General features: G+C 37.6%; 1 protein-coding gene across 5 annotated transcripts in view; it reads left to right on the forward strand.

Annotated features, from left to right (window-relative positions):
• The window catches only part of MARCHF8 (membrane associated ring-CH-type finger 8), a 114260-nt gene that overhangs the window by 6349 nt on the left and 81107 nt on the right, over window positions 1-26804 (forward strand). The window contains exon 2 of one of the 5 annotated variants that reach the window (XM_043925098.1): window positions 25178-25258. The exons of 3 other annotated variants lie outside the window; for them this stretch is intronic. The gene's annotated coding sequence lies outside the window, so the exon portion shown is untranslated. Of the gene's footprint in view, window positions 1-12125; window positions 12246-25177; window positions 25259-26804 lie in introns of those variants that run through there. One more of the 5 variants, XM_043925100.1, reaches the window with a different exon arrangement.

Genomic DNA, 26804 nt, shown 5'->3' on the forward strand with positions numbered 1-26804 from the left:
TTATTTAAAATACTTTAATGTGTAAACATGTGTACCTGCAATGTCCCGAAGCATATTCAGATTTTTAGCAATTGTGTCTTGATGGTGGAATTTTAGGTGATTAAAAAAAATGATTGGACTTTTATATATTATTTGAATTATTTTTTCAATGAACTTATCTTGACAAAAGAAAAGGAAGGATTGTTTTTTGTTATGTAGGTATTTTATTCCTGGATGATTTTGTTCTCTAAATACTGAATAAACATAGTAATAATTCTAAACTATGTTTTAGAATTTAAACACTATTACTCTGTAATCAGTACCAGTTAAGACCAAAACCTTATGTTACCTTCAGTATCCCTTGGTTTCCCCTTCACCCCATCCTCTTACCTCCCCACAGACATGACTGCCACTCTTAAGATTTATGTTCATTATTTCTTTTTTTCAAATAGTTTTACCGCATGTGCACCTCTAAGCTTTGTTGTTTCTATCCATGCACTGTTGAACTTCTAACTAGAATTATCCTGAGTGTACACTTTTGTCACTTGCTTTCTTATCTTATATAACATGACTTGACATTCATCTGTATATTCATGTATGGTTGTAGGTCATTGATGTTTCATTGTTGTATTGCATTATTTTATATAAATATTCCACCATTTTACCTTTATACTTTTGATGAATGAATAGGTTGTTGATTTTTTTTTTTTTTTTGTCATGAGCAGTGGTGATGTGAACATTTTGTGTATGTCTTCTGGTACAAATGGGCAAGACTTTCTCTGAATATATAATTACTTCTAACCATAGCTGCTGGGTTGTAGAGTAATGCATTTCTTCAGCTTTTCTAGAAGTATTTGTTTTTTATTGAACTCTAATGAATTACCACAAACTTTAGAGGCTTAAACCGAGACATGTTTTAATCTCATAGTTCTGTAGGTCAGAAGTGAGTTTGGCTTGCCTGGGTTATCTGCTTTTTGTCTTAGAAGGCTGAAATTGAGTTGAGTGGGTGAGTACATGCTGAGTCGCTTCAGTTGTGTCTGACACTGTGTGACCCCTTGGACTGTAGCCCTCCAGGCTCCTCTGTTCATGGGTTTCTCCAGGCAAGAATACTGGAGTGGGTTGTCGTGCCCTTCTCCAGGGGATCTTCCCCACCCAGGGATGGAACCCTCTTCTCTTATGTCTCCTGCATTGGCAGGTGAGTTGTTTCCCACTAGCGCCACCTTGGAAGCCCCCAGGTTGGGTACATTTATTCATAATTAATCCAACTCTTCCCCTGTTGTTAGTGGATATTTAGTATGCTCTGACTTTTCTCTTTTTTTAACAGTATTGCACTGACCATTCTTGTGTAAATGTCTTTGAATATTTGTGGGAGTGTTCTTGTAGTATAGAATGCTAAAAGTGGAATTGTCTGGTTAAGGGGATTTAAATTGAGTAGTGCTAGTGTCTCAGTTTTTATTTCATCTGCATTTCCCCTGATAATGTTGATCTTTTCCCCATTTTTTTTTTTTGCCCATACTATCTATTGCCAATCTCTTTATTTTTCTGTATTTTAAAATTAATGTTTAAATTTTTATCACAGTAATACTTGGATATTGTTTAAAAATAGTAAGCATAAATGCTTGTAATGAAAAACAGAGGCACCTTTTGTTTTCTTGTTTGTTATGGTGGTTACCTCCATATTCCATAACTTAATGCTTATCTCACTGTTAATGATTTATCAACTTTAAATGTTAGGCATTGCTGTCCTGTTTTGAGAATGTAGGCGTCTTGAACTCTCCTCACTTACCTTTTCTCCATTTCAATTATGGTTATAGGCCTATTTTTATTGAAATCAGTAATTAGTATTTGCTGCTGCTGCTGCTAAGTCACTTCAGTCGTGTCCGACTGTGCAACCCCATAGACGGCAGCCCACCAGGCTCCCCCATCCCTGGGATTCTCCAGGCAAGGACACTGGAGTGGGTTGCCATTGCCTTCTCCAATTAGTATTTAGTCACTGACTAAACTCTTTTTAAACTATAGAGCCAAATTGTAGTCTGTGACTACATTTCCTTTCTTCAGTTCAGTTGCTCAGTCGTGTCTGACTCTTTGAGACCCCATGGACGGCAGCACGCCTGGCTTCTCTGTCCATCACCAACTTGCTCAAACTCATATCTGTTGAGTTTATGATGCCATCCAGCCGTCTCATCCTCTGTCATCCCTTTCTCCTCCTGCCTTCAATCTTTCCCAGTATCAGGGTCTTTTCCAATGAGTCAGTTCTTCACATCAGGTGGCCAAAGTATTGGAGCTTCAGCTTCAGCATCAGTCCTTCCAGTGAATGTTCAGGACTGATTTCCTTTAGGATGGACTGGTTGGATCTCCTTGCAGTCCAAGGGACTCTCAGGAGTCTTCTCCAACACCACAGTTTAAAAGCATCAGTACTTCAGCACTCAGCTTTCTTTATGGTTCAGCTCTCACATCCATATATGACTACTGGAAAAACCATAGCTTTGACTAGATGGACCTTTGTTGACAAAATAAAGTTGTTACCTCACTTTTTTACATACATTGCATTTTTCATATACCTTTTCATAGACAAATTATTACTTCTAACAGATGCTGTATCACATAGTCTACAATATCACCTTTCCTGTCAATCTCTATACTCTCCTGGATATTTTTCCTTGTAAAGCCTTTCATCATCTTGTTTTAATGTGAGTCTGAATTCTCTAGTCTTACTGCTCAGTCCCTGTGGGAGGCCTTTTCTCTGGGTCATTCAGTTTCTCCAGAGAATCATCTGTTCTCCCACTGTGTATTCCTCTTGGTAGTTGAAGGCTCTTGCTCTTCACAGAGTATTCCATAGCCCGTCCACATTAGTATCATCTCAGTGCTTGTTCAAGATGTAGGATCTCAGGCCACATCATGAACCTGCGTCAGAACAAGATGACTTATTTGCAGCAACATTTTTGAAAGTGCTGGCCTGTGCTATGGCAACAGTGATAATAGCAACAAAACATTTTTTGTCATGCAAAGTCTTAACACAAGTTGGATGTAACTCCTCCCTCTGTAGCCGTACCATCTGACTTTCAAGATGGCAGTAGAAGAGAGCTGGAGGAACTCAATGAATGTTTTTAAAGGCCAGGTCTAGAAGTGGCTAGTGTTACTCTTCCCATATTATATTGGTCAGAAATCAGTCACATTAACTCTAACGTAATTGCAAGTGAGACTGGCAAATATAGTCTTCCAATTTGCCCAGAAACAGGGAACAGTATAGTGGATAAGTAGCACTGACTTTTCTTCAGTTGTCCATTCTGGTCCCCAGACTGTTTCATTCTCAGTTCAAAGTATGGGCATACCTTGGACATATTGTGGGTTCGGTTCTAGACCAAGGCAATAAAGGAAATGTTGAGATAAAGCAAATCACTTTTTTTTTTTGGTTTCCCAAAGCACATAAAGGTTATGTTTATGCTATACTGTAATCTGTTAAGTATGCAAGAGCATACTCATAATACTATCTAAAACAATTTACATACCTTAATTTAAAAATAACCTATCGCTAAAATGTGCTTACCATCATCTGAGCTCCCAGTGAGTCACAGTCTGTTTCCTGGTGGAGGGTCTTGCCTTGATGTTGATGGCTACAGCTGACAATGACGGAGGCATCTCTGAATCTGAGTGGCTGTGGCAGTTTCTTAAAATAAGACAGCAATGGAATTTGCTGCTTTGATTGACTCTTCCTTCCATGACCCATTTCTCTGTAGCATGCAGTGCAGTTTGATAACATTTCATCCTTAGTAGAACATCTTTCAAAATTGGAGTCCATCCTCTTAAACCTTTGCCACTGCTTTATTAACTAAGTGTATGTCACATTCTAAATCCTTTGTTGTCATTTCAGCAGTTCAACGGCATCTTCACCAGGAGTAGATTTCATCCCAAGATACCACTTTCTTTGTTCATCCATAAAAGTAACTCTTCCATTAAAGTTTTGTCATGCATGTGTGCTAAGTCACTTCAGTCATGTCTGACTCTGTGCAGCCCCATGGACTATAGCCTTCCAGCCTTCTCTGTCCGTGGGATTTCCCAGGCAAGAATACTGGAGTGGGTTGCCATTTCCTTCTCCAGGGGATCTTCCCAACTTGTGGATCGAACCCCTGTCTGTGTGTCTTCTGCATCAGCACGTTGGTTCTCTACCACTAGTGCCACCTGGGAAACCCATGCCAACTTCCAGACTCTCCTTAATTTTGATAAAGTTGATCAACTTCCAAATGCCCTGTAATTCTTTCCATGAATCATGAATGTTTTTAGTGATGTCTAGAATGATGAGATCCTTTCTAGAAAGTTTTCAGTTTTGCCCAGATGTAGCAAAGGAATCACTGTCTATGGCTGATGTAGCCTTCTGAGATGTATTTCTTAAATAATGAGATTTGAAAGTCAAAATGACTCCTTAATCTATGAGCTGCAGAATGGATGTGTTAATGGTCATGAAAACAACAATATAATGATCTCATTACAGTATACCTCCCCCAGTGCTCTTGTGTAACCAAGTGTGTTGTCAAAGAGCAGTAATATTTTGAAAGGAATCTCTTTTCCTGGACATTGGGTCTCCAGTTTTAGTATATGTGCTGCCGAAGCGAGCACTGGACATTGGGTCTCAATAGTGGGCTTGAAATATTTAGTAACATGTTGTGAAGCGATGTGCTGTCACCCAGGCTTTGTTGTTCGATTTATAGAGCGCAGGCAGAGTAGACTTAGCATAATTCTTAGAGACCATAGGATTTTCATAATTGAGCATTGGCTTTAACTTAAAGTAACCAGCTGCAGTAGTCCCTAATAAGAGTGAGTCTGTCCTTGGAAGTTTTGAAACCAGGCATTGACTTCCTTCTAGCCATGAAAGTTTTGGATAGCATCTTCTTCCAATATAATGCTGTTTCGTCTTCATTGAAATCTCTCATTTACTGTAGCAGGCTCATTAATTATCTGGATTAGGCTTTGGCTTAAGAAAATGTGGCTAGTTTGATCTTCTGTACAGACCACTAAAACTTTCTCCATGTCAACAGTAAAGATATTTCTAGTCAATTCAGAGTACCAGTAGCCAAACATGTTTTTGGTTTATTTTTTTATTTTTTCAGTGGGTTTTGTCATACATTGACATGAATCAGCAATAGATTTACACGTATTCCCCATCCCGATCCCCCCTCCCACCTCCCTCTCCACCCGATTCCTCTGGGTCTTCCCAGTGCACCAGGCCCAAGCACTTGTCTCATGCATCCCACCTGGGCTGGTGAAAATAAAGTTTCATTTTCCAGTTGTTCCCCAAACAGTTTTAAAGTCATCATGTGTATGATCTGTTTTCTGAATTATAGCCATCAACAGATTTTGTAACTATTTTTGCAGTCACTAAAAGTGGATCATCATCTTTTCATTTTCTAATATGAAGTTTATCATTGCCTACAGAATGGTGACTAAGAAAATACAACTTGTTCAGGTTTTCATTATGATAGCACCCCACTTCTGGTAGCAGTTTCTTCTGGGGAGGTGGCCAAGGTACCAGTTGTTTTTTTATCTCTGTTTTTAGCCAGTATTTTACTGCTACTCGTAACCTGAGGCACAGGCTCTTTGGCATCTTATAGGCAAATTAGCTCATTATGTATCTTTATTATTTCATATACTTTTATTATGGCTTTCTCCATCTTGCTAATTTAATTACTATTCCCATATTTTCTGTCTTTAAAAAACAGTTGAAATCATTTTCATCTGCTTGAATGCTCTCTTACCTCATTTGTGGCCTTGAGATTTGTCTTTTTTGTTTCCTTTTTAAAAATTTTAATTTTTCATTTTGAGATAAATGTAGGTTGATATGCAGTTGTAAGAAATAATGTAGAGAGATCCTGTTTAAGAGATCCAGTTTTCCCCAAAGTTAACAGCTTGCAAAATTTTGGTACACTATCATGACTGTAATATTGACATCTGTGTAGTTCAGACGTCGAATATGTCTGTCATCACGAGAATCCTTTATGTTATTCTTTGTAATTCCCCCTACTCTCCCTACTCCCACTGCTGTCTTAACCTCTGGCAACCTCTAATCTCTTTTCCCACTTCTATATTTTGTCTTTTCAAGGATATTCTATGAATGGAATTATACATTGTATGACCTTTTCAGATAGGCTTTTATCACTCAGCATAATTCACTGGAGATTGCTCATGGTTGTTTCATGTCCAAATAGTTCTTTTTTATTCGTTTTTTATTTCCAAGTAGTATTCTGTGATATGAATGTGCCATAGTTTGTTGAATCATTCACCTGCTGAAGAACATCTAGTTGAATAAAGCTGTTGCTAACATTTGTGTGCAGGTTTTCCGGTAATCATATTACTTCATTTCTCTGGTATAAAAGTCCTGGAGTGCAGTTGCTGGGCTGTATGATAGTCACCTGGTTTAAGAAGTTGCCCAAGTGTTTTCCAGAGAGAATGTACCATTTTACATTCCTACGAGTACTGAAAGGATGATCCTTGCCCATGTTTTGGTGTTGGCACCATTTCTTGTTTTAGTAATTTTGGTAGGCAGGTATGTAATGATACTTCATTGTGATTTTCACTTGCTTTTCCCTAATCGCAGAGTTGGACATCACTGAGTGACTGAACAACAGCAATGGCTACTAAGATTGAACATATTTTGATGTGTTTATTTGTCACTTGTATATTCTCTCAGTGAAAGTCTCTTCATGTCTTTTGCCCATTTACTAATTGGATTTTTGTTGTTAACTTTTGAGGGTCCTTTATATACAGTATTTTAGATACTAGTGCATTGTCAGTGGTTTGTAAATATTTTCTCTCAGTCTGTGGCTTACCTTTTCACCCTTTGAAGTTCAATTTATAAATTTTCCCAGTTGGGAATCATGTCTTTGGTGTCAAGTTTAATAACTGTCTAGCCCTAAATCCTAAAGATTTTTTAAAATGCTTTTTTTCTCCCTAAAAGCTTTATAGTTTCAGGTTGCACATATAAGTGAATGAACTGTTTCAGTTAAGGTGTTGAAACTTCACTCGGGGTTCATTTTTTTCCCTTATTGCTTTGGCACCATTGGTTGAAAAGTTATTTTTCCTTCATTGAATTGCTTAATCAAAAATCATTTGGGCATATTTGTGTGAGTCTGTTCATGTGTTATCTATTCTATTCCTTGAATTGTATGTCTCTCTCTCTGCTAATGCCACACAGTCTTGATTAGGGTCGCTGTGTGTTGTCTTTCAGTAGCTAAGTTGTGTCCTACTTTTTGTGACCGTGTAGACTGCAGCATTCCTGGGTTCCCTGTCTTTCACCATCTCTTGGAGTTTGCTCAAACTCACATCTGTTGAGTCAGTGATATTATCCAGTCCTCTCATCCTCTCTTGGCCAATTTTTCTCCTGCCCTCAATCTTTCCCAGCATCGAGGGAAAGGGAAATCTTTCCTGTGAGTCGGCTCTTCACCTCAGGTGGCCAGAGTATTGGAGCTTCAGCTTCAGCATCAGTCCTTCCAGTGAATATTCAGGGTTGATTTCCTTTAAGATTGTCTGGTTTGATCTCCTTGCTGTCCAAGGGACTCTCAAGAGTCTTCTCCAGCACCACAATTTGAAAGCATCAGTTCTTTGGCACTCAGTCTTCTTTATACTCCAGCTCTTACATCTGTACATTATTGATGGAAAAACCATAGCTTTGACTACAGACCTTGTCTTCAATTCAGTAGACTGAATTCTCCCATTCTATTATCTTTCAAAGGTGGTTTAGCTTTTGTCTTTCCATATACATTTAAAAATATTTGTGTCTGTGTCTACAAAAGTCTTTAAAAGAATTTAACAGGAATCTTCTTGAGTTAGTGTATTCATTAGGGAATAATAGACATTTGTACTTTGTTGAGTCATGAACACAGTTATTTATTACTTTTTTATTCTCTTAATTTCTTTCACAAGCATTTTATAGTTTTCAGCATAGAAGATCTTTCTTACATTTACGCCTAATATGCTGTTTTTTCCGTGATTGTAAATGATGTTGTGTTTTTAATTTTCATGTCCTTGTTTTCATTGCTAGTCTTTAGAAGTACAGATAATTTTTGTATGTTTATCTTGTATCCTGCAACTTTGCTGAATTCTGTTAATCTGGGAGGTTTTTTTTTTTGGTAGTTTCTTTAGGATGTTCTTTGTAATCTGAAAATAGGTGCAGTTTTATTTGTTTCTTTCTAACCTGTGTGCCTTTTATTTCTTTTCTTGCTCTACTGCATTGGCTAGAACTTCTAGCACTATATTAGGGGCAGAGCAGTGATTTTTTTCATCATTAAGTGTAATGTTAGTTGTAGGTTTTTTTTTTTTTGGTAGATGCTCTTTTTCAAATTATGTTCTTTTTTATTCCTATTTTTCTGAGATTTTTTTAAAAAGTCATGAATTGATGTTGAATTCTGTCATATGCTTTTTCTTTGTTTATTGGTATCATCCTATGATTTTATTCATTAGCCTCTTAACACTGTAGATTACACTGATTAATTTTTTTTAAAAAGTTTTTATTGAAGTTAATTTGCAATGTTATGTTACTTTCTGCTTGTGTATACTTTCTATTGTGTTACTTTCTGTATAACTGATTCACTTTGCTGTACAAAGTGAATCAGTTATATAGCATATAACATATATCCAGTCTTTTTAAAAATTTCCTCATATAAGTCATTACAGAGTGTTGAGTACAGTTCTGTGTGATATATAGTAGGTCCTTATTTGTTACCTGTTTTATGTATTGTAGTGTGTATATGTCAGCCCCAATCTCCCAATTTATCCCTTCTCCTGATTAATTTTCAAAAATTGAAAAAGAATCTTGTATCCTTGAGATAAGCCTCAGTTGATCATGGTTTATAATTATTTTTGTATTTGCTGAATTCTGTTTGCTAATACCTTAAGGATTTTTCTTTCTGTTCAGAGAACTTCCTTTAGCCATTTCATCCTTTCAGGGTACATCTGCTGGTGTCACTGTCTCTTAGTTTACTTTTATCTCAAATGTCTTGATTTCCCCTTCCTCTTTGAAGGATATTTTTATTGGATATTGGGCTCTGAGTTGACAGTTCTTTTCTTTCAGTACTTGAAAACTGTTGTGTCTTTCTGACCTCTCTATATTCTGATGAAATATATGCTGCCATTTAAATAATTTTTCCCCTATAGGTAAGGTGTTATTTCTGTCTCATTGCTTTCAAGGTTTTTTTTCCTTTAGTGTTCAGAAGTTTAACTGTTTACATATCTTATTGAGGATTTCTTTGAGTTTATCCTGTTTGCTCAGATGTTTGCTCAGAATCTTGAGCCTGTAAATGTATCTTTTACCAAGTTTGAATACTTTCAGCCATTATTTCAAGTACTTTTCAGCTCATTTCTCTCCAATGACATGAATGTTAACTCTTGAGTTATAGACCCATAGGTCCCTGAGGCTCTGTTCATTTTTCTTTTGCGGTCTATTTTTCTCTTTGTCATTCAGATTGGGTAGTTTCTATTTGTCTACCTTCTGGGTTACTGCTTTTTTCTGTCTACACCATTCTGCTGGTTTTTATATTTTGGTAATTGTATTTTTCAGTTCTGAAATTTCCTTTTGGCTCTTCTTTGTATCTTTGCTGAGCACCGCCCCCCCCCCCCCTTTTTTTTAAACCAAGACACAACAGTAGTAAGGAAGAAAGTTCCAGCTACTTACCCAGCCTCCTCTTGACACCACCCTGATGAGGATGTTGGGATGCTTGGTTATATCTTGGTGAGAGAAGATGTCTTATCTACCCTTGGTCTTTGCTGGCATGGGTAGGGATGTGACCACAGGTTTTTTTCCTGTGGTGTTGTGGCTCAGTGGTAAAGAATCTACCTGTCATGCAGGAGACACAAGAGACACACGTTTGATCCCTGGGTTAGGAAGATCCCCTGGAAGAGGGCATGCTCACTCACTCCAGTATTTTGGCCAGGAAAATTCCATGGGCAGAGGAGCCTGGTGGGCTACAATCCATAGGGTCTCAAAGAGCCGGATATGACTGAAGCAACCGAGCGCAGCAAAGCGTGAGCACACGTTTGTCTGCAGTAATGTGATTGCCCCTTTTTTTTTTTTTTCCTAGGCTGACTCTCCTACTCCTCTGGTTAGAAAGAGCAAGTTTTTCTTGGAGCTTTTGTTCACTTCTTGATGTTTCTGGATTTGCCAATTCTTTGGCTCCAACTTTGGATTATATGAGGCAAAAAGAAAACTCAGGAGACTTAACAAGACATCATTCCTTGAATCCTGAGATCCCTAGCTAGTCTGCCTTCTTCTTTCTGCCTTTGAAATCTTCTATTTGTTTTATATAAAATATGCTGAGTCTTCACTTGTCCTTATTGGAAAAGTACATTTACTCTAACTTCTGAGAAGTGTAAGCTTCTTTTTAAGAAAGCCCTTTTATTATTTTAATAGGATCTTGGTGGAAAAGGAACTTATCCACACCTTTATTACTTCTTAATATTTCATAACATTTGTGTGAATTAGGCAGATTGAATATATTATTTGCTTAGTGCTTATATATTATTCATGGCACACATCTTATGTGGAAGAGCCTTTGGGAAATGATTGAGAGCGTGAAGCTTTGCTTGCCTAGGGTTTCTCAAAAAGCTCCCTGTGATAAATGAGTTCCTTCTGTGTTACTCGCCAAAAGATTAGTTTGCTTCTTGGTGAATTTCTTTAGGGTAGTTGATGTAGAAGATGATACTGTAATACTATAACCTAATTTTTTAAGTTAAAATGACCTTTTATTTTATGCCAGGAGGCTATAAACTGTAAATCTTTAAATTTATCTTGATTTGTTAAAAAATAATTTAAATATTTTCTCGGGAATGGTATCTTTTATATTAGATTATATCAAAGCATTAACATTTTAAAGAATCACTGGAAGTCTTAAGTTTGTTAATTCAGTTGTGATAGTATTGGGAATGTTCTAGTGCTTACCCAGGTTGCATAGTGGTTTAAGAATTTGACTTCTAGAGCTTCAGGGCTTACTGGTGACCTCGGAGCTGGGTTTCTTCCATCCATAAAGTGTGAATGGTCACAATTACACTAGTTCATAAGGTGATTGTGATGATGTAAGTTGTTTTGAACTTGTGACAACTGAAAATATTTTTCTGTTTTATCATAGAACTTAAAAAAATGTCCATTCTATTAGTAACAGCATCTAATACAACTTGATACAGTTCTGTGGAGATTAGACTTAAGAGTTAGGAAACCTGAGTTCCACTTCAAGCTTTCCTGTATAGCTGCTTGACTTTTGGCAAGCAGCCTTGCTTCATCCTTTTCTATCTTATTTTACTCATTTATAAAGGTAGGATTGAGTTTGAACTGGTTGATCTTTAATATTCCTTCTATTTCTTCCATTCTGGGCTTTTTTTTTTTTTTGTCTCAATGAATCATAATTGAGTTCATCAGGAGAGTGCATTTTACAGCCTGTAGAAGAAAAGGGTTTGGGGTGAGTAGGACAAGATAATTTTACAGAAACTTTTAAGTACTAATATATTGAAAGTAATTAAGTTTCTCGCAATTCTAATTGAGGGCAAAACTAATGTCTGTGGATGGAAGGAGGGCCACTCTTGTCTCAGGGTAATGGACACACTTCTAACATTTATTGATACTTCTGTCCAACATTGAAATGGGCCACCTTAGGTGGCTTCGTAACCCTGCAGGGACGAGAGTCAAGGTCAGACTGGCAAATGATGTATTCGAGTCAGGTCACAGTTATTGAAGTCTCAGCCAGGGATGGTGCTGGATGACTTCTCTTAACTTTCTAGCCTCCTGTGGGTGGAAGTCATGACATAATAAAATTGTTAAAGTAATCAAGAAAAAAGATACTGTAGTATGCCACAGATGTCACTAACCTTAACTGAATTATAATAATGGCATTTTATATGCTAAATTCCTTTTTATCTGCAGGTTTTTGTTGTTGTTGAAGTGCAGACTAAATACTTTTTGTTCTCAGTTTTTGAAGATGTTTCTTAAGTCTTACGTAGTTTTTGATGATTTGTGTGGGGAAGGGAGCATCATTATTTTCTTCTCCTTGAATGATCTTTGAATGTTTGCCATTTTTAAGCTAAGCTGGGAACTGTGAGTTTGGGTTCTTAGGTCCTTGAGATAGGCAGCTAAATTTGTCATCAACTATGTGGGTGCATTGCCAACTTCTCTGGAGATGTTTACCAGTCTGGGCAATTTTGATAGTATTATCTTCTTACAGTTTCTGCTGTGAGGCAGTCTTTGAAGAAATATGTGACATGTGGCAGAGCAAGCCCTTGAGGAAGAAGAGGTATTCTTATTACTTTTATTAAATTATAATGTTCTTGTTCCCAACTCCTGCAGTGGAATTTTGGTCCAAGGGAACAACTCTCTCAGTCTGCCTTAAGCATCTGGCTGAGGAGGCTTTGTGTGCATGTGTGTGTGTATTTACATTTCCTAAAATGCCTCAAATCTTCTTTACCCACTGTGTGTCCTGTTCCTCCTGAGTTGGGTTTAGATTCTGCTGTATTGGTGGATAAATCAATTTATGGCAGGTTTCTCCACTTTAGCACTGCTGGCATTTGGGTATGGATAATTTGTTGTGGGGACTGTCCGGCATTTTAGAATGGTTAGCAGCTTTCTTGGTCTCTTCACACTGGATGCCAGTAATATCCCAAGGGTTAGGGCAACCAAAAATATCTCCAGGACTTTGCCAAAAGTCCCCCGAGTGGCAAAAATCACCTCGGTTGAAGACCACTGACTTATGATGCCTCTCAGTCAGCCTTGTGCCACAGTTGTGGTCATTCTACTCCCTTCTGGTTTCTCCATGTTGCCAGCCTTGCTTAGAGCTTCTTCCTCCTGACTGTGCTCTGCTCATCTAATTAGGTGGAAAGTTGCCAAGTGGAAGGTGGATTCAGTGGGGAATAGGGTGGGGCTGGAGTCAGGTGTGGCCCTGGGTAGTGGCTGAGCACTGCATCATGCAGATGGGTGTGTTTTTTGGTGGCAGCTAATGATTAGACTTAAAAACAAATGTCCTTTGATGCAAGCCTGAGATGACAATGACACTGGTGGTCCTGGCACACAACACTGATCAGGTATGTGATGTCTTTTATGTTTCCTGAAGCCTGCCTTGGGAGTCTGGAGTGTTGAAAGAAAGCTCTTTTCTCCTTAATGTTTTTATTTGAAAGAAGCAAAGGAAAGAGAAGCTGCATCTTGGTGAACTTCCATATTCAATTTAGATTTCATTTTTGAGGTGACTTCAGTAGCTGGATAGAGCCAGTTGTTGTTTTTTTTTTAATGTGTATGAAATGAGGTGGGAGAATTTGTAAATATTAAGCAGCAAATGTTTAATGAGTGCAGCTGGGGATGGTGCCATGCCCTCAAGAAATGCTCAGGGTGCTGAGAGGGAGCAAGAAACAGGCATTGCAGATGCACCACCTTGGAAGGGATGGTGGCTCTGTCTGGGGTCGGGGCAGGAGGCGAGGGGTGGGCAAGATAGATAAACGAGACTAGAACAAGTGTTTGCAGCCCTTGTTTTATTAATTTTCAGACAGTGTTCATTATTGGTACTTTTTTCTGGGTATTACTGATTGTTTTTTACCTAATTGGAGTCATCCTGAATGCCTGTTTTTATAAGCTTTATTCTCTTAACATTTCTTGCATGACATTTCCCATTTTTAGTACTTCTTAAGGACTGCATATTGTATTTTATGATTATATCTCAGTTTATTTAACCACTTCCCTGTCTCTTAACATATAGCTTATTTTAAAGAACTTTGCTACTGGAAATATCCTTTGATGAGTAACTTTGGGCATACACTTAAATCCACAGTTCAGATGATTTCCTTAGGATAGTGTCATGAACTGGGTGAAGTGGTATGGATATTTTTAAGATTCTTAGATTATATTGCTGAAGTGCATTGCTGAAAGTTTCTAATTAACATTCCCACGAGCAGGACGTTGAGTGGCCATTTTAGAATATTCTTGCCAATGTTGGGTGTTTTAAAAAAGAAAATAACTGATTTAACAGATGGAAAACATCTCATTGTTATCTTCCTTTGCCTGTTTAAATTATTAGTGAAGTTGGCTTTTTGTTATTGTTTTTCCTTTAAAAGTACATTAGTTCCTTTTGTGAATTGGCTGCACATGTTTTTTCCCATTAATCTTTTGGGGGTGTTACTGCTTTTTTCTGATTCCTTTATACAGTTTGTTTATATATTGAGGGAAGTGATCATTTGTCCTTCGTGTTTATCCAGACATTTTTCCAATTTTCCAGTTGTGCCTTTTGCTTTATGTGTACTTTTAATTTTGATATGATTTCAGATTTAGAGAAAAAGTGTAAGAGTACAAAGAACTACCACATATCCTTTACTAAGATTTACCAATTGTTAGAAATTTAGCCCGTTAGCTTTATCACTCTCTCTCTATGCATATATATAAATACATTTTTTATGATTCATTTGAGTCTAAGTTGTGTATTTCTTAAGACCTGGGACAATCTCTTATATGACCATATAAAAATTTTATAATTAATACAGTACTGTTATCTAATTCAGACTTCATATTGCATTTTCAGCAGTTGTCCCTATAATGTCCTTTATTGTTCTTGTGTTCTCTGTTCAGTGTCCAATCCAGAATAACACTGAATTTGATTGTCATGTTTCTTTAATCTCTTTTGATTTGGAATAGTTCCTTAACCTGAATTTTTCATTCTTGACATTTGACATTTTTGAAGACTATGGACCAGTTTTTTTCTTTTTTTTTTTTCCCCTCCAGAATGTTTCCCAATTTGTGTTTCTCTGAAGTTTCCTCCTGATTAGACTCAGGGTATACATTGTAGACAGAATTACACAAGAGTGATTTTATTGTTCTCAGCACAAGATGTCTGGAGCCCCCAGTGCTAGTTTGTTCCAATATTGATGATGACATTGGACACTTGATTAAGTCAATATTTTCCAGATTTCTCTACTGCCAAGATACAGATTTTTCCTTTGACGTTATTAAGTATCGAAAAGTGAAAGTGTTAGTCCCTCAGTGGTGTCTGACTCTTTGCTACTCTGTGGACTGTAGCCTGCCAGGCTCCTCTGTCCATGGAATTCTCCTGGCAAGAACACTGGAGTGGGTAGCCATTCCCTTTTCCAGAGGGTCTCCCGACCCAGGGATCGAACCTGGGTCTCCTGTATTGCAGGCAGATTCTTTACCGACTGAGCCATCAGGGAATCCTGTTCCTCTTTGAACATTCACCCACATGTTTTCACGTCCAGTGATGATTTTAGCATCCAGTGATGAAATACATACTTCCTTTTGTATTTATTTGGAGAGGGAAATGACAACCCACTCCAGTACTCTTGCCTAGAAAATTCCATGGATGGAGGAGCCTGGTGGGCTACAGTCCATGGGATTGCAAAGAGTCAGACATGACTGAGCGACTTCACTTCTGTATTTATTAGTTGGTATTCTGCTGCAAAGAAGAGCTTCACCCCTGTTTATTTATCTATTTGAATTATTCATAGATCTGTTCTTATTTGGGATTTGCCCGGTGGCTCAGATGGTAAAGAATCTGCCTGCAATGCAGGAGACGTGGGTTCAATCCTTGGGTTGGGAAGATCCCCTGGAGGAGGGCATGGCAATCCACTCCAGTATTCTTACCTGGAGAATCCTCATGGACAGAGGATCCTGATGGGCTACAGTCCATGAGGTCACAAAGAGTCGGACGCAACTGAGTGACATAGCACTTTATTATTTAGTGGCCTATAATTCACTACTCAGATTATTTTATATATTGCCATAATTCTTTGAACATTTTTTGCTCTCTGATGCAACAAGCTACTCTGGGCCCATTTTGTGTGCCTCAGCCCTCAAATCAGCTTTTCTTCAGGGAGCCTTGTTCCTATTAGTGGGAAACAAGATCCGGGTGCATGGTGCATGCAACTTGTATCATTACTTCTACTCCTGTTTTGTGGACAGAGCTAGGATATGTTTGTGGGTGTGTAGATACACATACACATGCACACATACATTCACGGTTTTTACTTATATTTTTAAAAAACTCTCAGCTTGTAGTGATACTACCCAGTGTTAATTAAAACATTCTGGTGCCCCTCCTTATGTTGAATTTGTCGTATGCTTTTGCATCTTGTTTATACATGAGGTATAAAGATATTCTTCTGTGTTTATTTCTAGGAGTTTCATAGTTTTGGCTTTAGGTTAAAATTAAGAGGTACAAACTTTCAGTTACAAAATAAATGATTCATAGGTATAAAATACACAGTGTGGGGAATATAATCAGTAATTATATAATATCTTTATATAGTGACATGATAACATGCTTATCATGGTGATCATTCTGAAATGTATAGAAATATTGAATCATTGTGTTGTGTACCAGGAATCAACATAGTGTTGTAGGTCAGTTATACTTCAACAACAAACAAACTTACAGAAAAAGAGATGAGATTTGTTGTTATTGGAGGTGAGATGGGGCTGGAGAGAGAAATTGGATGAAGGTAGTTGAAAGGTACAGACACTCACGTAAAAGATACTTAGGGATGTCATGTACAACATGATAAATACAATTAACACTCCTATATGTTATATATGAAAGTTGGTAAGGGAGTAAGTCCTAAGAGTTCTCATCACAAGGAAGGAAATGTATTTTTCTCTTTCTTTAATATTGTATCTATGTAAAATGGTGTATGTCCAATAAGCTTATTGTGGTAATGTTTCGTGATGTAGGTCAAATCATTATGCTGTATACCTTAAATTTACATAGTGCTATATGTTAATTATACCTCAGTAAGACTAGAAGGAAAAAAGAATTGCTGTGTGTACTGAACTAAAACTTTTGAAGTTTACTGTCTCATTAAAACCTGATACTTTGAAACTGACTTGGAAAAATAGCATATTAAAAGTAAAATTCAGAGCATGAAACTTACTTTATAAATTTTGACATCAGAAGACTATTTTATTCGTCAAAGTAAATGCATCAAAAATGTGAAAAAGATTTGGGATCCATCTGAAATTATTTTTGGTTAATGATGTCAGATAGGGGTTAAAGTTGATTGTTTTTTCTGTATGAACATCCAGTTGCTTCAGCACTGTTTGTTGAAAAGAATTTCCATTTTCTGTTGAATTGCTTTTGTGCCTCTTAAGAAAATTGGGTGACAGTGTCAGTGTGAGTCTATTCCTGGACTCTCTGTTTTGATTGATTTGTCTGTCGTTAGACCAGGACCACACTTTGACGATTAGTGTGGGTTTAGAATAAGTCTTAAAGTGTAAGTCCTTCAACTTATTCCTTTTTAAGATTGTTTTGGCTCTTTTACATCCTTCACATTTTCTGGTATGTTTTAGAATCAAATGGCTAATTTCTGCAAAAACATCTGTTGGAAATATGAACAGAATTCTGTGCAGATTCAACATCTTCATAGCAATGAATTTTCCAAATTACAAACAAGATGTATGTTTTCATGCCCTTAGATATTTAATTTCTCTCATCAGTGTTTTTTAGTTTTCAGTATATGAGACATGCATGTCTTTTGTAAAGATGATTCATAATTAGTCTGGCTAGGACCTTCTGTCTGTTGTTCAATAGAAGTGGTAAGAGTGGGCATCCTTCCCTTGTTGCCAATCAAGTGGAAGGGGCCTCAGGATTTTACTGTTAAGTGTATTATTTGCTGTAGGTTTATATGATTAAGGAAGTTTCTCTGTTTCTAGTGTGCTGAGGTGTTTTTTTTTTTAAAAACTCAGAATGGATGTTGATTTTTGTTAAGTGCTTTTGCTGCATCGGTTATTCTGTGACATGACCCTGACTTTCAGATATTAATATAACTTTATGTTCCTGGGATAAACTCCACTTGGTCATTATATATTATTATTTTTATAAGTTGTTGATTTTTCCAATAGTTTGGTAAGGATGTTTTCATCTGGGTTCATCAACTATCCTGCATTGAAGAAGGAAATGGCAACCCACTCCAATGTTCTTGCCTAGAGAATCCCAGGGACGGGGGAGTCTGGTGGGCTGCCGTCTATGGGGTCGCACAGAGTCGGACATGACTGAAGTGACTTAGCAGCAGCAGCAGCAGCATAAACTATGTTCATGATTTGTAGTTGTTTTTTTTTAAATTGTTTAGATTTTTCTGATAGTTTTATGCAAAGCATGTAAATGAGGTGGAAATTATTCTCTTGCTTATTGTTTGATAGGATTCACTAGTGAAACCATTTGAGCTTTGAGTTTTCTTTTTGCAGAAGGGTGGACTAACCAGTTAATTTGTTTAACAGATATATTGCTATTCAGATTTTTAAAATTTCAACGTGTGTCAGTTGTGGAAAGTTGTGTTTCTTTTTTTCCATTCTCTCTACTTTAGACCTGTGTTTTTAAACTCAAAGTGTATCTCTGCATATCTTGCAGGGTATGGTTGAGTCTTGATCTTTTGGTTTTTGTTTTTCTTTATCCCCATTCTGACAGTCTCTACCTTTTAATTGGACTATTTGGCCCTTTTATATTTAATGTACTTACTGATACACAGTTGATTCTCTTTATTCATGTATTCTATATCTGAAAATATAGAATAGAATCTATAAACCTACTCACTAAAATTTAAATCTGATCCCCAAATCAGTACTGACAGTGCTTTCAGCATCATTCATGGACATGCACAAAGCAGTGAAATTTTTTTTTTTTTAATTTTTTTATTAGTTGGAGGCTAATTACTTCACAACATTTCAGTGGGTTTTGTCATACATTGATATGAATCAGCCATAGATTTACACTTATTCCCCATCCCGATCCCCCCTCCCATCTCCCTCTCCACTCGATCCCTCTGGGTCTTCCCAGTGCACCAGGCTGGAGCACTTGTCTCATGCATCCCACCTGGGCTGGTGATCTGTTTCACCATAGATAGTATACATGCTGTTCTTTTGAAACATCCCACCCTCACCTTCTCCCACAGAGTTCAAAAGTCTGTTCTGTATTTCTGTGTCTCTTTTTCTGTTTTGCATATAGGGTTATTGTTACCATCTTTCTAAATTCCATATATATGTGTTAGTATGCTGTAATGTTCTTTATCTTTCTGGCTTACTTCACTCTGTATAAGGGGCTCCAGTTTCATCCATCTCATTAGGACTGGTTCAAATGAATTCTTTTTGACGGCTGAGTAATATTCCATGGTGTATATGTACCACAGCTTCCTTATCCATTCATCTGCTGATGGGCATCTAGGTTGCTTCCATGTCCTGGCTATTATAAACAGTGCTGCGATGAACATTGGGGTGCACGTGTCTCTTTCAGATCTGGTTTCCTCAGTGTGTATGCCCAGAAGTGGGATTGCTGGGTCATATGGCAGTTCTATTTCCAGTTTTTTAAGGAATCTCCACACTCTTTTCCATAGTGGCTGTACTAGTTTGCATTCCCACCAACAGTGTAAGAGGGTTCCCTTTTCTCCACAGCCTCTCCAGCATTTATTGCTTGTAGACTTTTGGATAGCAGCCATCCTGACTGGTGTGTAATGGTACCTCATTGTGGTTTTGATTTGCATTTCTCTAATAATGAGTGATGTTGAGCACCTTTTCATTTGTTTGTTAGCCATCTGTATGTTGTCTTTGGAGAAATGTCTGTTTAGTTCTCTGGCCCATTTTTTGATTGGGTCATTTATTTTTCTGGAATTGAGCTGCAGGAGTTGCTTGTATATTTTTGAGATTAATCCTTTGTCTGTTTCTTCATTTGCTATTATTTTCTCCCAATCTGACGGCTGTCTTTTCACCTTACTTATAGTTTCCTTTGTAGTGCAAAAGCTTTTAAGTTTCATTAGATCCCATTTGTTTAGTTTTGCTTTTATTTCCAATATTCTGGGAGGTGGGTCATAGAGGATCTTGCTGTGATTTATGTCGGAGAGTGTTTTGCCTATGTTCTCCTCTAGGAGTTTTATAGTTTCTGGTCTTACATTTAGATCTTTAATCCATTTTAAGTTTATTTTTGTGTATGGTGTTAGAAAGTGTTCTAGTTTCATTCTTTTGCAACTGGTTGACCAGTTTTCCCAGCACCACTTGTTAAAGAGGTTGTCTTTTTTCCATTGTATATCCTTGCCTCCTTTGTCAAAGATAAGGTGTCCATAGGTTCGTGGATTTATCTCTGGGCTTTCTGTTCTGTTCCATTGGTCTATATTTCTGTCTTTGTGCCAGTACCACACTGTCTTGATGACTGTGGCTTTGTAGTAGAGTCTGAAGTCAGGCAGGTTGATTCCTCCAGTTCCATTCTTCTTTCTCAAGATTACTTTGGCTATTCGAGGTTTTTTGTATTTCCATACAAATTGTGAAATTATTTGTTCTAGTTCTGTGAAAAATACCGTTGGTAGCTTGATAGGGATTGCATTGAATCTATAGATTAAAGCAGTGAAATTTTTGAGTCATCTAGTTTACAGGCTCTGAACTGATGTTGAACAAGTCATACTCTACCTTCTTGTTTCATTTCTCACACTGTAAACATATGTCCTTTTCATGATCTATTCAGTACCATGATTTTCACATTTTGTGTGTGTTTTTTTTTTTAATGATTTCACTGTTTAAAATTGCCCCTAAGCATAGTGCTGAGATGCTGCCTAGTGTTCCTAAGTAAAGAAGACTGTAATGTGCCTTACAGAGAAAATAGGCTTGTTATTAGGTAAGCTTCCTCAGGTAGGAGTTAAAATACTATTGATCATGAGTTTAGTGTTAATGAATGGACAAAACATATTTGCTAAATAAGGTGTCTTCAAACACAAGCAAACTAAGACAAGCTTGTGTATTGATGGTTGGCTGAAGTGTTGTGACCAGAGGCTCCCTGGAACCTAACCTTGTGTTCCCCCTAGGAGCAATGGTTCTGTGTTCACTAATTCCATGTTCCTGCCAACTTTATAGAAGATAACTGTGCACAGTGAGAACTGACTAAAGTCGGGTTTAGATCTTTTCTTTCCCTCCCTTTTTCTGTTACTCTGTTACTCCCTTACTCTATTGATTGTTTTTGATATTCCATTTAATAACTTATTTTTAGTGGTTGCATTTGCAATTGCAGCATTCATCCTCAAATTACTGCAGTCTGTCCTACTCTCATAATTAATGTCTTACCAATTCTTGTAAAATAGAAACACTTTGCAACAATATAATCCCATCTCGTCACATTCATTGTGCTGTTGTTTTCATATATTTTACATAAATCTACATTGTAAGCCTCCATGTTACACTTGCTGCGTTAAGAGGAGAAAATGAGAGACAGTTCTTTGTTAATCCACATATTTCCATCTCTGGTACTCTTCTTTTCTTTTTGTAGAGTCTAGTCTTTATCAGGTATCATTTGCTGGGAGTAAATTTCCTTAGTTTTTGTTCATCTGGACTTCTTTTTTTGCTTGATTTTTGAAGGATATTTTTGCTGCATATGGAATTCTTTCAACATTATGGTTATCATTTCATTGTCTTCTGGCTTCTTTTTTCTGATAGAAAGCGATAATTGATACTGTATTTACTGTTATTGTTGTTACTAATTCTTTCTAGGTGCTTTCAAGATTTTTCTCTTTATTTTTGGTTTCCAGCAGTTTATGATGCTCAGATGCAGTTCTGTTTATATTCATCCTACGTAGGGTTCTTTCCTTTTCTCCTTTGTCTTTTGCTTCTCTTCTTTTCTCAGCTATTTGTAAGGCCTCCTCAGACAACCATTTTGCCTTTTTGCATTTCTTTTTCTTGGGGATGGTCTGATCACTGCCTCCTGTACAATGTCACGAACCTCTGTTCATGGTTCTTCAGACACGCTATCGGATCTAATCCCTTGAATCTATTTGTCACTTCCACTGTAAAATCGTAAAGGCTTTGATTTAGATCATACCTGAATTGTCTAGTGGTTTTTCCTACTTTCTTCAATTTGTCTGAATTTGGCCATAAGGATTTCATGATCTGAGCCACAGTCAGCTCCCGGTCTTGTTTTTGCTGACTGTGTAGAGCTTCTCCATCTTTGGCTGCAAAGAATATACAACACTGCTGATTTTGGTGTTGGCCCTCTGATGATGTCCATGTTTAGATTCTTCTCTTGTGTTGTTGGAAGAGGGTGTTTGCTATGACCAGTGCGTTCTCTGGGCAAAACTCTGTTGGCCTTTGCCCTGACTTTTTTTTGTATTCCAAGGCCAAATTTGCCTGTTACTCCAGGTATCTCTTAACTTCCTACTTTTGCATTCTTGTCCCCTATAATGAAAAGGACATCTTTTTTGGGTGCTAGTTCTAGAAGGTCTTGTAGCTCTTCAGCGAACCATTCAACTTCAGCTTCTTCAGCATTACTGGTCAGGGCATAGACTTGGATTACTGTGATATTGAATGGTTTGCCTTGGAAACAAACGAGATCATTCTGTCGTTTTTGAGATTGCATCCAAGTACTGCATTTCTGGATCTTTTGTTGACTATGATGGCTACTCCATTTCTTCTAAGGGATTCTTGCCCACAGTAGTAGATATAATGGTCATCTGAGTTAATTCACCCATTCCAGTGCATTTTAGTTTACTGATTTCTAAAATGTTGATGTTCACTCTTGCCATCTCCTGTTTGACCACTTCCAATTTGCCTTGATTCATGGACCTAACATTAACATTCCAGGTTCCTATGCAGTATTGCTCTTGACAGCACTGGACTTTACTTCCATCACCAGTCACATCCACAGCTGGGTGTTGTTTTTGCTTTGGCTCATCTCTTCATTCTTTCTGGAGTTATTTCTCCACTGATCCAAAGAATTACAAAGAATAGCAAACAGTAGAAGAGTTCTGCAAAGAATAGCAGAGTACCAAAGAAGAGCGAGGAGAGATAGGAAAAGCCTTCCTCAGTGATCAATGCAAAGAAATTGACAAAAACAACAGAATGGGAAAGACTAGAGATCTCTTCAAGAAAATTAGAGATTCCAAGGGAACATTTCATGCAAAGATGAGCACAATAAAGGACAGAAATGCTATGGCCCTAACAGAAGCAGAAGGTATTAAGAAGAGGTGGCAATGCACTGAAGTACTATACAAAAAAGATCTTCATGACCCAGATAACCACGATGGTGTGATTACTCACCCAGACATCCTGGAATGCGAAGTCAAATGGGCCTTAGGAAGCATCACTAGGAACAAAGCTAGTGGAGGTGATGGAATTCCAGTTGAGCTATTTCAAATCCTAAAAGATGATGCTGTGAAAGTGCTGCACTCAATATGCCAGCAAATTTGGAAAACTCAACAGTGGCCATAGGACCATTTTTCATTCCAATCCCAAAGAAAGGCAATGCCAAAGAATGTTCAGACTACCACACAGTTGCACTCATCTCACACGCTCACAAAGTAATGTTCAAAATCCTCCAAGCCAGAACTTCAACAGTACATGAACCATGAACTTCCAGATGTTCAAGCTGGGTTTAGAAAAGGCAGAGGAACCAGAGATCAAATTGCCAACATCCATTGAGTCATCGAAAAAGCAAGAGAGTTCCAGAAAAATATCTACTTCTGTTTTATTGACAAAGCCTTTGACTGTGTGGATCACCACAAACTGTGGAAAATTTTTAAAGAGATGGGAATACCAGACCACCTGACCTGCCTCCTGAGAGATATGTATGCAGGTCAAGAAGCAACAGTTAGAACTGGACATGGAACAATAGATTGGTTCCAAATCGGGAAAGGAGTACATCAAGGCTGTATATTGTCACCCTGCTTACTTAACTTATATGCAGAGTATATCCTGTGAAATGCTGGGCTGGAAGAAGCACAAGCTTCTTCTGGCAATCAAGATTGCCAGGAGAAATATCAATAACCTCAGATATGCAGATGACACCACCCTTATGGCAGAAAGTGAAGAACTAAAGAGCCTCTTGGTGAAAGTGAAAGAGGAGAGTGAAAAGTTGGCTTAAAACTCAACATTCAAAAAACTAAGATCATGGCATCCAGTCCCATCAGTTCATGACAAATAGATGGGGAAACAATGGAAACAGTGAGACTATTTTCTTGGGCTCCAAAATCACTGCAGATGGTGACTGCAGCCATGAAATTAAAAGACACTTGCTTATTGGAAGAAAAGCTATGACTAACTTAGACAGCATATTAAAAAGCAGAGACATTACTTTGCCAACAAAGGTCCATCTAATCAAAGCTATGGTTTTTCCAGTAATCATGTATGGATGTGAGAGTTGGACTATAAAGAAGGCTGAATGTCAAGGAATTGATGCTTGGCTGAGCGCCAAGGAATTGATGCTTTTGAACTGTGGTGTTGGAGAAGACTCTTGAGAGTCCCTTGGACAGCAAGGAGATCTAACCAGTCCATCCTAAAGGAAATCAGTCCTGAATATTCATTGGAAGGACTGATGCTGAAGCTGAAATTGTGATACTTTGACCACCTGACGTGAAGAACTGACTCATTGGAAAAGACCCTGATGCTGGAAGATTGAAGGCAGGGGGAGAAAGGGATGACAGAGGATGAGATGGTTGGATGGCATCACCAGCTCAATGGACATGAGTTTGAGTAAGCTTTGGGAGTTGGTGATGGACAGAGAAGTCTGGCATGCTGCAGTCTATGGGATCACAAAGAGTCGGACACAACTGAGCGACTGAACGAACTGAATGTGGGGTTCACTAAGTTTCTTGGGTTTATAATGTAAGTCAGTGTCTTCTAATCAAATTTTGGAGGTTTACAGCTGTTGGACCTTCAGATGCTTTTTCTGTTCCAGTATTGCTCATCGCCATCTGATCTCCAATCATACATGTATTATTCTGCTTGATGTTATTTCACAGTTCTGTGAGAGTGTTTCTTTTTCTACAGTCTGGTTTTTTTTTTTTTTCAGGTTGTATAATTTACATTAGTCTGTTTTCTAGTTTCCTAACTTTTCCATCATCTCCAAACTACTGTTAAGATCATCGAAGTTTTCATTCTTTTCAATTCTAGGATTTTTATTTGGTTCTGTTTCATAATTTTCATTTCTGAGTTGAGATTTCCATTCTTTAAGACCATGTTTTCTCAACATTCTCTCACTTACAGTGAGTAACAGATAAAATTGGCTTATATTTTGTTATTAGAGCTATTCTTGTTTTATTTTGGTTAATATTTAACATTTTAAATTCTTTTATTTTAACTTTTTGTGTTATTATTCATCATGTGTCTTCTATAAGCAGTATATAACTGGAACTATTTGTATTGTATAAAATTATCTCATAAGTTGTATTTTAATTAGCAGTTTTAAGTAAATTTTGATTGTGAGCTTTTCTTCTTATTCAGATTTAATCTGTGAGAGTCCGGAGGACCTTAATTGAAGATATTTTCTTGAAGAGACCATTTGAATACAAATTCTGCCAGGAGGTAGGGTGTACCTTTGTCATGGATAACATTGTCCACTTTTCAGAGTACAGTACTTAACTACTCATCACAGGCACATTTTATTCACATGACCTTGTGAGTGGAAAGGAGTTCTAATAATTTCTTGATTGGCTTATCTGTTACCCTCCTGATTCTTACTGTACCTTCACTCCGTATTCCTTCTGGAGCTGTCCAGTGTTAACTCCTCAGACCTTTGGAAGTTCTGCAGTGTCATTATCACCCATGCCACTCTCAGTTTTGTGACTAACAGCTGCTGCTTCCTGTGCTGCCTATTCCTTGAACTTTCATTGTTCTACAGTCTTTTTGAGACGTGCCTTAACTCTGTATTTATAACTCCCTTGTCTTATGCAGTGTAGTGTGAATGACAGGCACCATGTTCTCCAAGCCACATTCTGTTCTCATGCTCTGTGACTTTCTTTGGACTAAACTTATGATTTAGAATGAATGGTGCCCCACCCCCAGTCCCCCCACCTCCCTGAGAGTTCCCAGACTTCTGTAAACTGGCCTTTAGCAGGACTGACCCTGCGCATAACCTCAGTCATGTGCAAAATCCCTCTTATCTTTCCTGGAGTGGTCCCAGTGCAGGCTCAGCTGGGAGTCAGGCTTTGGAAGAAAATGTATGTAAGTGATTTTCAAAGCTAGTGATTTAATAAGGGTTCATCTTTCTAAAATAGAAACACCAAAGTTACATTTAAAGTATAGTAACAGGCAGAAAAATATAAGCAATACTTTTGTTAAGCACTTATACTGTGGTAGGTTATTTTACTAGATTTATAGTTAAGTCATTATTATTATTGTAATTATTTTGTAGGCCTGAATAGACCTATTTAGCTAAAAGTCTGTTGAATGAGGGGTGGCACAATGCATCTATTAGATTGGCACTGTATACTTCCCAGCAGTCTTGCCATCCTTCCTGTGGGGCGGCCGGAGGAGTGGTAAACCCCAATTGAACGCAGTCCCCGGAGGGCTGCTGCTTCTGTAGTTGGTGCTGCCTCATTTGACTGGCTTTAGCTGTGGGCCCCCTCTTCTGACTCCTCACTTGCATTCAGAGTGACCGTGAAGCCATATTCCAGCTGTGCCCTCTCTCTACACAGGGGTTCATATGGAGCTTCTGTTCGTGGCCATACTTCTGACCTCTTCCATTTCCTTGAACGATTATTTTTTGAATCTGCTGTTATTCTGCTAGTAGTCCATAACGTTTATTGTGAAAATAATTTTGCTTCATGTATAGAATAAAATAGGCAGTGGGTAGAAACTATTAAGAATAAGCATCTTTTTTGCTGTTGGTTTATTTTTTTTCTTCCAGTTTTATTGAGGTCTAATTGGCATACAGCATTGTATAAGGTTAAGATATACAGAAAAGTGATTTGATTTACATGCACCATGAAATGATTACTACTATAACTTTGGTGAATTTATTGCATCTTTTGTTTAAAGGGTATAGAGTTTCAGTTTTGGAAATTGAAAATGTTTTGGAAATCTTTTCCTGACAATGTGAATATAATTAATGATTACTGTTAATTATATT

Source organism: Cervus elaphus, chromosome 15, assembly GCF_910594005.1.
Source record: "Cervus elaphus chromosome 15, mCerEla1.1, whole genome shotgun sequence".
Lineage (NCBI taxonomy): Eukaryota > Metazoa > Chordata > Mammalia > Artiodactyla > Cervidae > Cervus > Cervus elaphus.